The sequence below is a fragment of the Schistocerca serialis genome, chromosome 7, assembly GCF_023864345.2.
Source record: "Schistocerca serialis cubense isolate TAMUIC-IGC-003099 chromosome 7, iqSchSeri2.2, whole genome shotgun sequence".
Classification (NCBI taxonomy): Eukaryota; Metazoa; Arthropoda; class Insecta; order Orthoptera; family Acrididae; genus Schistocerca; species Schistocerca serialis.
Window position 1 is genome coordinate 87,925,853 of NC_064644.1, and position 13,156 is coordinate 87,939,008.

At 42.7% G+C, this 13,156-nt stretch overlaps 1 protein-coding gene across 5 annotated transcripts in view; it reads left to right on the forward strand.

Moving 5' to 3' along the window:
* Positions 1–13,156, forward strand: part of LOC126412113 (zinc transporter 1) — a 652,968-nt gene that overhangs the window by 482,080 nt on the left and 157,732 nt on the right. For 4 of the 5 annotated variants that reach the window (XM_050081545.1, XM_050081547.1, XM_050081546.1 and 1 more), the window contains one exon: positions 1,035–1,136. The exons of the other annotated variant lie outside the window; for it this stretch is intronic. The gene's annotated coding sequence lies outside the window, so the exon portion shown is untranslated. The remainder of the gene's footprint in view (positions 1–1,034; positions 1,137–13,156) is intronic. 5 annotated transcript variants of the gene reach the window in all.

Sequence of the window (13,156 nt, forward strand, 5' to 3'; positions counted from 1 at the left end):
GTTTTTTAACTACTATTTTGTCAAAAAACTGGGTATTGTTTTAAGATGGAAAACAAAGAACTGATTTTTTGAATCGGATTCACAAGTAAGAGACCTTAACGGTTTGTTTAATTGAAATAATAATAAAGTAAATGATGAATGCTGGTTTCAAGTCTTCGTGAGTTCCTGAATTCGTAAGTGGTCGGTTTTAAATAATTGGTTAAGTTTATCGTGTAAGGACTAACCGACGCATTAGTCGCAATACCCTGGTGATTAATCACACAGTAAGGTGATAAGAAAAAAGGCATGTTTTTTTTCCTGTTTGATGAAAAAGTTTACAACTCACTGACCTTTGAGTTAAACAAATCAGAGTTCAATGATTGCTCTTTAAATAGAATCAACGTCTCAACAGCACTTCAGCTTTTAAGTTAAAGGACCACATTATCTAATTGCACATGATGTGGAGTGGTACGAGTGAGCTTCGGATGGCAGCATAGGGAAAGAGCTAAAAGGAAAAAAAATTCAGGTTCTTTGGACGAATATTAAGAAAACGCAATTAATCAGTGAAAGAACTGGCTCGCGAAACGCGTGTAAGACCGACTCTTGAGTATTCCTCACCAGTGTGCGACAGTTGAGAGTTTGAATTAATAGAAGAAGCAGAGAAAAGGACCAACGAATAGCGGCGCGTTTCGTCACCGGATCACTAAATAAGCGCGACTGTGTCACGGAGATGCTCAAAACCTCCAGGGACAGACGTTGCAAGAGGTCAGCGCGCCACCATATCAGCTCCACACACACATAACGCACAAAATAACCGCGATGAGAAAATGACCGAAATTAGAGCTAATCCACCATTTGCAAATTGTGTGCCGCTATCGTTTCCTCCTTTAGCAGTTCAAAGTACCCTCCATAATATAGTGGCTCGCGGATGTAGATGTAGACGTGTACACTCAAGTACGACACCCTTCCCTGGCTTTGCTACAGCGCCTTTGTATTGATGAATTGTGTCCCGGGCATGCGAGAGTAATGCTATCCTTTTCGGTTGTTTTTTGCAGCTGGAGTATGAGACGGACTTTCGGGAGGAAAAGGCGGCGATCGTGACAGTGTGTGACACAGAATGACGCGGCCGTCTGCAGAAACCTAGCGGCACCTCTCAGGTACGGCAAACACGACGAGGCGTACAGTAGACCAGTTCATTTCCACAGCTTTTTCCATTTTTGTGTTTAGAGTTTATACGTCATCGAAGAACACCTTTGAGCCAGATTATTTAACATTGAGATAAATCCGGCAAATACAGGCCTCAATTTCGCCCGGAAGGCACCAGCACCTCCCAGAGAACGTTTTTGAACTCACTGGACCCCCTGCGGGTCCAGAGGTTAGAACAGGCCCGAGTTATTCCTGCCTGTCGTAAGAGGCAACTAAAAGGAGTATCTCACGTTTCGGCCTTTATGTGCTGGTCCCCTGTAGGGTTTGACCTCCATTTTTCGAAATTTACCCGAGGAGCGAGCCAGTTGGGGAAGGGCACATTACATGGTGCATCGTGTCCATTGTGCATTGAGATCTTTAGCCCACTTTCTCGTCGTCGCATTGCAGTCCCGACCATTCTCCATATCCTGGGCGAGGACACCTTCCTGGGTGCGTATTCCACCAGGCACTATGCAGTGTCGCTTTCTGTGCCGACGATGACCATTGTCTTCTTAGCACCTCATATCCAGCACAGTAGCCAGTCCGTTGTGGTGGGGCCGCCATGTACCCTGTTGGTTGTAGCCCCCTGACAACACGGGGATCGCTCTGCTGATGCCTCCCCACGTATGCCAAGGAGTAGATGCCCATCTCCCTGGGCCATCGGGAGTCCGGGCAATGGCCATCCTGCCTGGTGGCCTTTGCTACGGCTGGGTGGCGCTCGTGGGGAGGGTTCCTGGTCGGAGTGGCAGATGACACGACATGAAGCGTAGTACGCCATCTCTTGCTGGTGGTCCGCCGCCAGCAGTCTATAAGCGGACAAAGTCTAACTTTAATGCAAAGAAATATGACCCCAGTTTTGCAAGTCTTACTCGCACCTGGCGATTTTTTATTGTAAAACTAAAGAAGTCACGATTACATTGCACCCTGAGTGACGGAAAACATGTGAAACTGTCTGCGTCTGTCCCTATACCGACATTTTGTGCCACGTATAAATTTTATTATGTCTTCAACGCGCCAAAAATAGTTCAATAATACATAAAACGTTTTTGTGTTTGTCTGTGTCGTTGAGAAATGTAAAACAAAGCCGCATGCGGCTGATTAACGGTCCCTCTCTCCCTCCCCTCTCTTCCCGCTCAATAAAGCGTAACGTGGGTGCTGTGCACTCTGGCGAGAGAGATTGGCACGCATGCATGAGCACCACATGCGAGATGAGTTCTTGGCCACCTATATTTGAGATAAAACATTTTAGTGAAATACATGTTACACGATTTCGAGGTAAATCCGTGAATAAAGTGAAAAAATGGCAGCGAACTTTTATTATTTCATTGTGCTGATATTATTATATATAAAAGTAAAGGAAAAATTCATGTGTGAACAGAACTAATCATGGAACACTTCGGAAAATTCTTTCCCCTATTATTCTAGAAGGTATTTCTGAACAGTCCCGTTTTAAAGTACAGCAGTAATCTATAAACACGCGCTTATCGCATCTTCCTTGGTAGTGGTCCTCCGTAGTTTTAATATCGCTGTGAAATCGTCCACCTTGTGCCTTACTGGCGTCTCCTAAATCGTCTGGAAAACGGCCTGAGTATTTGTGTAAACAGTTCTCCTTAACACTCCTCTTTCACTCAAGGGATTTCAAACTGTTAAGCACCTCGTTTACCAGTACAACATAGTTTTTAGATTTGCGTTTGTCCAGAAAAGTTTCGGACAGCTGCACCAAATGAGGTCCAGGCTTTTAATTGAGCCACGTTCATGTATGAAGGCAGGATCCTCAATGAGTTGTTTTATTTGTTGACCGTTAAATATTCCTGCCTCAATTTTTCCCGCTCTCAGATGAGACTACATATATATGCAAAACATGATCCGTTCGTGTCAAGAACCTTCACCAACGCTTTTGAAATTCTTTCGATAATTATTTTGCAAGACGTACGGAAACGTATGTGACGTTTGTCTGACGATTAAAGAATTCCGGAGTGCAATACGTGGACTAACTGCAACAACTACTGCCACATTTTTTTATACATAGAAATTGAATGATCAGGGGTGGTTTGGTCAACTGACCTTAAACGATGCAAGAAAAAAGGAAAGAAACCTATAAAGTGTATAGTCTATTATTTGTGCCATATATTATTTAAACACTGACAAACTTTACACAGACTTTTAATTATTCCATAATGTCTGTACTCAATAAACATGTTTCTCGCCCGAAAAAGGTACCGATATTATTGTGGGTCTATACACAAATCTGACAGAATCCCTCTAGTACGGAAGCAACCAACAACTACGAGGGCTGGAACTTAAATAGTGGAAACTGTTTATTCACAGCCGACACAAAAGAGTTACACATTTGCACCTGTTACTGTCATTCAAACTAGTCACCAGCTTTGTGTAGAACCCGTTGCCAGCGATGTGAAAGGCATAGTATACCGTTAGCAGAGCCTGTTCTGTTGATGGCGCTAATGGAGCGGTGTAAAGATACGGTGATTCTCGTGTACGACTGTGATGGTGTTATCCCAACGCATTACGTTCCTCCACGGCAGACCGTTAATGCACGCTGTTACTGTTCGTTATGGAGCATCACCTGCGATCAGCTTTGCGAAATAAGCGGCGACACTTTCTGCGCAACCCACCCATCATTTTGCACGATAATGCTCGGGCGCATACTGCGCAAGCTGTGGCTGCCCTGTTCGGTCGATGGGACTGGGAAGTACTGTACTATCCACCATACTCCCCGGACTTACGTCCTTGTGACTATGATTTGATTCTGAAGATGAAGGAACCACTTCGTGGCATTCGCTTCAGAACTGTTCCAGAGATTCGACAGGCAGTAGACCGCTCCATTCTCACCATCAACAGAACTGGCTCTGCCAACGGTATACTACGCCTTCCACATCGCTGGCAACAAGTTCTACACAGCGCTGGTGGCTACTTTGAAGGACAGTAACAGGTGCAAACATGTAACTTTTTTGTATCTGTTGTGAACAAATAGTTGCCAGTATTTAAGTTCCAACCCTCGTACCTGCAGCAAAAAGGCAAATTACCAAAAATCCTCAATTAATACCAAAGTCTCCTCCGGCGCTACCAGCACTATTACGGCAGGCTGAGACCTCTCTCCACCGCACCCTGCGTCCGACCACTTCAGACTCCACTCGACAACTGCTCGCTCTCCACTACTCGCAACAATATTTCGGAGTTTGTGTATGCACACAGTAGAATCGTGTACGTCCAACTTTCAGGCCCAGCTCGATATGCAGTGGAGGGAAGACGATTTTCTCTCGTTCAACAAAAGGGTAGTTAATGACACTTTTTTCCTCTACGTCCATGTTTCCTCTTTTAAGTCACACTTTTTCTAACCCAGTGGTTGTGTTATCTCTGCGGTCACAGAGGCACAAGAAGCAAGGGTATCTGGTCTGGTTATTTTGTTGTCAAACGAAAAAGTTAACCATTTTTATCTCCACATTCATGTCCGTGATACTTTATCTTATCTAAGACCGAAGATATCATCTTGAATGATCTTTTTTTTTTCATTTTCGTTGTGTAAGTAGTTCGTAACGAACCACATTTGTTCCCATTGTGTAGAACACATTTCAGTCTTAGGTCTAAACTGCCAATAAATAGGCGACAATCATTTGGAAAACATACAGAAAGTACCATTTTTTTTTCCGTGAGTCCTCTAAATTCGTGACAAAATACAAGACTGTCTTGTTGAAAGCAGAAGGGTGTTGTTGTTGTGGTCTTCAGTCCTGAGACTGGTTTGATGCAGCTCTCCACGCTACTCTATCCTGTGCAAGCTTCTTCATCTCCCAGTACCTACTGCAGCCTACATCCTTCTGAATCTGCTTAGTGTATTCATCTCTGGGTCTCCCTCTACGATTTTTACCCTCCACGCTGCCCTCCAGTACTAATTTGGTGAGCCCTTGATGCCTCAGAACATGTCCTACCAACCGATCCCTTCTTCTAGTCAAGTTGTGCCACAAACTCCTCTTCTCCCCAATTCTATTTAATACCTCCTCATTAGTTATGTGATCTACCCATCTAATCTTCAGCATTCTTCTGTAGCACCACATTTCGAAAGCTTCTATTCTCTTCTTGTCCAAACTATTTATTGTCCATGTTTCACTTCCATACATGACTACACTCCATACAAATACTTTCAGAAACGACTTCCTGGCACTTAAATCAATATTCGATGTTAACAAATTTCTCTTCTTCAGAAACGCTTTCCTTGCCATTGCCAGTCTACATTTTATATCCTCTCTACTTCGACCATCATCAGTTATTTTGCTCCCCAAATAGCAAAACTCATTTACTCCTTTAAGCGTCTCGTTTCCTAATCTAATTCCCTCAGCATCACACGACTTAATTCGACTACATTCTATTATCCTTGTTTCGCTTTTGTTGATGTTCATCTTATATCCTCCTTTCAAGACACTGTCCATTCCGTTCAACTGCTCTTTCAAGTCCTTTGCTGTCTCTGATAGAATTACAATGTCATCGGCGAAACTCAAAGTTTCTATTTCTTCTCCATGGATTTTAATACCTACTCCGAAATTTTCTTTGGTTTCCTTTACTGCTTGCTCAATATACAGATTGAATAACATCAGGGAGAGGCTACAACCCTGTCTCACTCCCTTCCCAACCACTGCTTCCATTTCATGCCCCTCGACTCTTATAACTGCCATCTGCTTTCTGTACAAATTGTAAATAGCCTTTCGCTCCCTGTATTTTACCCCTGCCACCTTCAGAATTTGAAAGGGAGTATTCCAGTCAACATTGTCAAAAGCTTTCTCTAAGTCTACAAATGCTAGAAACGTAGGTTTGCCTCTCCTTAATTTTTCTTTTAAGGTAAGTCGTAGGGTCAGTATTGCCTCACGTGTTCCAACATTTCTACGGAACCTTTTTCTCTTGAACGGTAAAAGTTAATTTTGGTTTCTTGTTCCAGTAAATTTTTGTTGTTCAACCTGGAAGCCAGTAATTCAGAAGCTTCTTTTGACATGTTGACATGGTGAGGTCATTTAACTTATCCTCGCTAAAATGGCGAGGAACTGATATCACCTCATAATCTCTGTCTCCTTCATTAATATGTGAGGGCAACACTCGTCCTGACGGAGGTGTGTTAGCTGGCGAAACGTTGGGCTGGTCACTTCCTCTGAGTTAGGGGCCGGCCGTATTGCACAGACTAAGTCACGATAAATTCTCTCGCTAGGGTTGCCTCAATTGATTCCGGTAATATTTAGTAAGCAACCGAATTTCAGACTTCCTCTTTTCCCATTAACCCACTGTCTTAAACATTCTGTAGAAGTTTTACACATCTGACGCGGCGCCTAGGTGGCTTCCTAATCACGAAGCCCAACACCAGATATCCAAGATAAGCTGTCTTTCAAAGTCGCTAACAGTTTCCCGTTTCCTTGTAACGTTGTATTCTCAGCGTGTGAAGTAAATCACATCAATTAGATTCACACAACTTCTTCTTGAACTCATTTTCTTTCTGTTTCACAACAAAAATAAAACAATCTACGAAACAGAGCGTTTTTGGTTAATTTTGTAAAAATTCCTTCCTTGCCACAGATAACACGCGAGACCTAACTTCGCTCTACCTTGTAAGGCGAGAACTCGCAAACTGACCTAACTTCAGCGTTGAATGTCATTAAGTTAGCACGTCCATACTCCATCTGATGGACTTCCCTGCAACTAACTGGACGGCAGACTGACAGTAGGGCAAATATACAAGAACTGCACAAAATGGATTTAAAACTCTACATTTCGCGTAGAACTGCACATTAAAGAACACTGATCTGAAAATCTAGAGCAGACTGAGAAAATCGGATTTCATATTTATATTCACTGTCCCTAATTAAGCTAAAATCGGTTTCAAAATTCTAGGCATCAAGCAAAATCTGTGTCTTGTAGGTCTGTGTTAACTACTACTTTGTTTACATTTGGCTCTCAGTTACGAAATTGTAGAGCCAAAAATTTGTGGTACGAAGCGGCTTTTGGTTGTTGCAAAATAAATATTTCAGCCACGGTCAACATTTGAATGATGCTTTTAAGGCACGCAGGTGTTTTTTCGTTATGTCTTTAAGCAACTCTATTCGTTTTATCTTACGAAGTAGGGCGATAGATTTTACTGAGCTTCATTCAGGAAAATATCCGTCCAGCAGAAAATCACCAGATCACTGCAAGTGAGAAATATTTATCGATTTCCACACTCATTAGGGTATAATTGCTACAGGCACCTGCAGGCACTAGCTAGCTATTCAGAGCAGCAAGGATCTGCTGGTCAATTTTTTACCTTGGATGGAGTCACTGAAGTGTATTGGGACCATTTGCTCATGTGCGCGAGAGGGTGCAGAAAAGTATTACTTCCGAATCTTCTTCTTTTTTTCTTCTCAACATCGGTTGAGGTACTACATGTCATGCGTATTACTCGGTCGACTTTCCCGGAAGTGCAAATCCTACGTTGCTAGAGGGCTCCGAATTGTAGCGTGTAGCATAGAGGTGTGTAACGTAACTATGTCGGTGGGTGAGAAACAGCGCTATGCAGTCGAGGTTCTAACCGCAGAAGAGCTAGTCCACATATTATGGAGCACCCTCCCCGTCAGCGTGACAATGCCGGACCACACAACACACGAGAGCACTGCGACGTGCAGAACAATCCCGACGCCCTGGGTTCCCCTGTCTGCCACCGGCCATCCCCCACACACACCCGACTTGGCCCCATCCGATTTTCATCTCTTTCCAAAACTTACAGGAACTTCGAGGACTTCACTCTGACATGCAGAAGCGGTGCATCTACATCTACATACATACTCCGCAATCCACCATACGGTGCGTGGCGGAGGGTACCTCGTACCACAACAGGCATCTTCTCTCCCTGTTCCACTCCCAAACAGAACGAGGGAAAAATGACTGCCTACATGCCTCTGTACGAGCCCTAATCTCTCTTATCTTTGTGGTCTTTCCGCGAAATGTAAGTTGGCGGCAGTAAAATTGTACTGCAGCCAGCCTCAAATGCTGGTTCTCTAAATTTCCTCAGTAGAGATTCACGAAAAGAACGCCTCCTTTCCTCTAGAGACTCCCACCCGAGTTCCTGAAGCATTTCCGTAACACTCGCGTGATGATCAAACTTACCAGTAACAAATCTAGCAGCCCGCCTCTGAATTGCTTCTATGTCCTCCCTCAATCCGACCTGATAGGGATCCCAAACGCTCGAGCAGTATTCAAGAATAGGTCGTATTAGCGTTTTATAAGCGGTCTCCTCCAGAGATGAACCACAGCTTCCCAAAATTCTACCAATGAACCGAAGACGACTATCCGCCTTCCTCACAACTGCCATTACATGCTTGTCCCACTTCATATTGCTCTGCAATGTTACGCCCAAATATTTAATCGACGTGACTGTGTCAAGCGCTACACTACTAATGGAGTATTCAGACATTACAGGATTCTTTTTCCTATTCATCTGCATTAATTTACATTTATCTATATTTAGAGTTAGCTGCCATTCTTTACTCCAATCACAAATCCTGTCCAAGTCATCTAGTATCCTCCCGCAGTCACTCATCGACGACGCCTTCCCGTACACCACAGCGTCATCAACAAACAGCCGCACATTGCTATCCACCCTATCCAGAAGATCATTTATGTAGATAAAAAACAACAGCGAAACTACCTCACTTGCCTGGGGCACTCCAGATAATACCCTCACCTCCGATGAACACTCACCATCGAGGACAACGTACTAGGTTCTATTACTTCAGAAGTCTTCGAGCCAATCACATACTTCGGAAAACACAGATGAGGCGGTTGCTCCGTCAACAAAATCAAACGTCCTACAGCGACGACGTCTACAAACTGGTTTCTCGTTGGGAGAAATGTCTTCGTCACCAGGGTGACTATGTTTGGGAAATAAACTTGTTAATAACGTTTGTTTTATTTAAAAATCTTTAAAAAATTTACTTTTCAGCACGCCCGATTACTACTTCTGTCAAAGATACTTTATTTGAATAATTTGTACTGTACTGCATTGTTAACAAACGTCAGACGCAGGACGACATGGGACAGCATACGGGTAAGAAGATCGAGGGATTATGGGAATTGGTTGTGCAGTGTCAATCAAGCAATGAGTCTTGCGGAGCTAGCGCGAATGGTTTGGTGGAACAGTTAGCAGCGAGCCAGTGGTGCACGATGGTTTGGTATGTAATTCAACTATTTCGCTAGTATCAGCGATACGATCAAGTTCTTCATTTCTGAGAGTTAGTCTGGTTTGGGACTTCGTAAAAATCACGTGTAATGGCGGTTAGTGAACAGCACTAGTGAACAATATCAGAATGATGAATGGAATGGGACTGTAGTGGTAATATTAGAGTGATGAAAGCTATGGGAGTATGGTAATTTTTTGGAGTTTCGATAAATTAATGGCGGAGTTTTATTAAATGAACTTTAATATCCAGCGCTGGTGCTTCATCGTGCATATGCACGATGTTTCATAGTTTCGAATGATCACTCTGATTCATGTTGCTTGCTACTTCCGTCGGTCCAAGTGCCACCTAAATCATTTAAGCCGATCCACATGTGCACAGATGTTACAAAATTTTCAGCTAGTCGCTGCTGAAGTTTAGGAACAGACGAACACGACGTTAGTGAGTACCCCTTGATAGCGCAGAATAATTTATCTGAGCAGTCGTGTGGTAACTCAGGCAGTAGCCATTCAGTATCTACCACTCTCGTCTCCCACTCAGATTTGCAGAGTTATAACCAGTATTAAGTGATGAATTTAGAGAAATTCCTCAGCTGCCTTCGTATTGTAAGTTCCACACTATGTGGTTACGTAAGAAATTAAGCCCAAAAGTACCTCCCACTCTACGTATTATCACATGTACACACAAACTGTAACCCAACTTAAACTCGTACGCTAACTTTTGACTAAACGGAACCCTATCTGAATTGCACTACAACTGATTTGAATACAACTCGTCTTTCTATTAAATACGCAACTGAAGTAAAACAATTATCTGGCGATAATCAAAATGTCCACTTACCTCGCGTCTTGACAACATTGTTGCAGATTTCATGAAAGCACAGCAGCAAACAAGCAGGAAGCGCCTAAGCTAGATTTCTATTTCCAAATAAAATTTCCAAACTATATTCAAACTGTTGGATACCATATGGTGCAGTGTGGTAATGCATGATGATAACCCTTCAAATAGTCAGATGGAGAGAGTAACTATTAATGTGAAATAATATTCCAAGACAACGATTTTAAAGTAATATTATTGAAAAAGACAGAGTAAAACTTCGCGTGATCACACACGTCACTGGTCTGCACGATACTGTGCTTAACCAAGTGAACAATAATTTAAAAACGGTACAGTGTTAACAGAGGCCGGCCGTGGTGGTCTCGCGGTTCTAGGCGCGCAGTCCGGAACCGCGCGACTGCTATGGTCGCAGGTTCGAATCCTGCCTCGGGCATGGATGTGTGTGATGTCATTAGGTTAGTTAGGTTTAAGTAGTTCAACGTTCTAGGGGACTGATGACCACAGCTGTTAAGTCCCATAGTGCTCACAGCCATTTGAACCATTTTTGTTAACAGATAATTTTTATAAAATCCAAACAGCTTCATCAGGTGACAGTTAATGCTTGACTCAGGGAAGTGGGGTGGTCTTTCTCTCAGCTCTGAGCTAGTGAACAAAGTAAACTAGTTGGCAATAATCTTTCCGACAAACTACCTGCGCAGTGCTGCAGTGTTACGTCAAATTTCTTGCCTTCAAAAATTATTCATAATTTATATTCTTTTCGCCTTTCAATATACTTGTAGCATTCACCCTTGCTGTCCTTCACAATAAATCTTTCTTCATCTAACATATACAATCACAAGTCAAACACAGCACTACTGGATACCTCCATCACCTAGCACATTTCAACTAAAGGTAGCAGACTTCGCAGGGGTACTGTGCCACGACAAGACCAAAGATTGTTCGACAGTAACGTAACTTCTATCTCTGACATGCACATCGATAACTTACAAAAATCAAAATAACATGCCCACCCTACAGTATCACTGACGCAGTGACCGTGAGGACAAAATTAGACTAACTACAATCATCACAGAAGCAATTAAACGATCATTCATTCCGCATTCCATAAGCGACTGGAAGGGGCAAAGGTTAAATATGCATTGCCTTGTTTAGTACCGTATGCCATGTACTTCACTGCTATATAGGCTATGTATGAAGATGGTACTAAGGTAATGCGTACGTGTACGACGGTACTGGGCACTACACGTGGATGTTTGAATAGTTTGGCTCGAGCCACCACGTGGTATGGCACGAATGTATATATATATTTGTTACACTCAGCTTAATTGTTCGGCCCAGAGATGTGGCTGATCCCAATATTCCGCTACGTTTTTCGTCATTAGGTGCCAGCTCACACCTGTCGTAAACTCAATTTTTAAGCTGAAATAAAATATAAAAAACAATTCAGGTAGGTATTGCGGCGAAATTTAAAATATTGAGTCACTCATGTTGATTTATAATTTGAACAAATAGTTTTTCTTCAGTACATTCACTAAACACTTAAAATGCAGTCTGAGGAGCTCTTACAGAAGGACGGCCGTTAATTACTGATGCTACAACAGTTCACTATAAAATTCACATGTCGGGAGCACGACATTCGACAGTCTGATCACAGTTCACAAAATATACGTCTCCTGTCCCAATCCACAACATTGCGCTCCACCTGATCGCTTTCGAACGTCGCTACATACATACTTGATACTTGGTCCCTAAAAACAAAAACGTATGTTTCCAGAATGAGATTTTCACTCTGCAGCGGAGTGTGCGCTAATATGAAACTTCCTGGCAGATTAAAACTGTGTGCCCGACCGAGACTCGAACTCGGGACCTTTGCCTTTCGCGGGCAAGTGCTCTACCATCTTTCCTTTTTTTTTTTTTAATCTCATTTTGTTCAGTTTCGTTCAATGCATCTGCTCGGAGCGGACGTCAGAAGACATCCGTTTAAGTTCGTTGTTGATTAACTCATTTTTTTTATTACAGAGGGCAGCTAACCCTCTGACCGAACACGCTGAGCTACCGTGCCGGCTAACCATCTGAGCTACCGAAGCACGACTCACGCCCGGTCCTCACAGCTTTACTTCTCCCAGTATCTCGTCTCCTACGTTCCAAACTTTACAGAAGCTCTTCTGCGAACCTTGCAGAACTAGCACTCCTGAAAGAAAGGAGACTGCGTGAGTCGTGCTTCGGTAGCTCAGATGGTAGAGCACTTGCCCGCGAAAGGCAAAGGTCCAGAGTTCGAGTCTCGGTCGGGCACACAGTTTTAATCTGCCAGCAAGTTTCAAAAACGTATGTGATATATAGGAAAATATGGAAAATTTACGGGCAATAACAATTTAAAGTCCAATTGTCTGCATCTGCCACAGTTTTTTCACGAATAATGTTCTTGTGGCATGATATTGTTTTTCCCGGATTTTTGATACTAATCACAAATAAAAATACATACTTAATTACTCATCTACCTCTTTAAACTTTAGAATAGTGCCGCTAATTTCGTTTCTTTAAGTTTATTTATTACCAAAACCACATTTTCTCTAAGTCTAAGCCATATTCCAACCTCTCATTAAAAAATGGTGCAGTTTCTGCTAAATCGGCTATGATTCCTCGATGCAGCTCTACTAGCCGCATCCGTCGATACATTGTTCATATTAATCGGCCGAAGCATTGCCGAGATATTAGCTTTTGAACTTTCATAAATTCACAATTTTTAAGGCGACAATAACCTTTAAACTATTATACATTTTTGTGGCGCGTCTAGGTAATTTAGTTATACATATTTTTTTGTCCATGAATGCCAACTCGCACCTGTTTGTCACTCTTAGTTTTGTTTGTATCAATTTTTCTCTGACATATAAATTCCTCCAAGCCCGGAAACACGGTCATACGCGCCCCTACCTAGCGCTGGGGTATTTCCA